Source organism: Etheostoma cragini, chromosome 22 (assembly GCF_013103735.1).
Source record: "Etheostoma cragini isolate CJK2018 chromosome 22, CSU_Ecrag_1.0, whole genome shotgun sequence".
NCBI classification, from domain to species: domain Eukaryota; kingdom Metazoa; phylum Chordata; class Actinopteri; order Perciformes; family Percidae; genus Etheostoma; species Etheostoma cragini.
The window spans coordinates 4,117,648-4,118,582 of record NC_048428.1 but is presented as its reverse complement, the minus strand read 5'-3'; positions in this window follow the sequence as shown (position 1 = coordinate 4,118,582).

Here is a 935-nt window from a genome sequence, read left to right as displayed (position 1 = left end):
GCTAGAAACATAAAATTATAAGTTTTACAGAAGAAGAAGAAGAAGAAGAAGGAGGGCTGAAATGTTGTGATTGTCATTTCCGTTAAGTGCACATGGCAGTGCGCGATTTGAGCAAGGGGGTAAGCCTCTCCTTTTTAAGTGTAGCCCCCCTGGTGCCATTTTGATACTACGAAGCCATCACCTACAGTTAGCATCCCAGTGACTGCCATTCACTTCAAGTGTTTAAAGACTATTTGTCAGTTTCTTATTTCATAAGAAACACAACAATTTATAGAAGGCTCCATTACCTCGTAGCAGACGTTTTTATAAAAAAAGCGAGTGTGTCATAACCACGCGACTTGCTGTCGCATAGTCGACAAATTACTGTATTGCCAGGAGAAGCTCGCAGACAGTTTTGACTTCCATCAACTGTTTAGGTTTATTTATTATCGTTAACTAGTAGGGGTGATCCGAGTATCCGGTTTAAACGAGTATCCGGTACGGATAAAGCACTTTTGCCGAGTACAAGTGTTATACGAGTAATATGAGTCAATATCCGTGCTCGGATTGAATACAACTCCTCAACTGGCCGCGCACCGTTCTGTGATAATCACAGCGCCCAACCCGCCTACAAACACGCTCGGATCAATCTCACACACACACACACACACACAGAACATGGAGAAATGCGCTCCCTCAACCTCTCTCTCGCTCGCTCTCTCTCTCTCTCGCTCACTCTATCTCTCTCTCGCTCGCTCGCTCCCGCTCCGTCAGGCAGTCAATCGGGTCTGCGGATGTGTCCCGTTAACGTTTAGGGTTTCTTCAGCTTCAGGTTTTTTTTAACTTCGGTTTATAGTACTTACATAATTAGTAACCAGTAGATATCTGGTGAACGTGGGTTTCAGACTTGCTGCTCGGTTTAAATGCAACTCCCGTTTTTTTTTTTTACTGTCAGC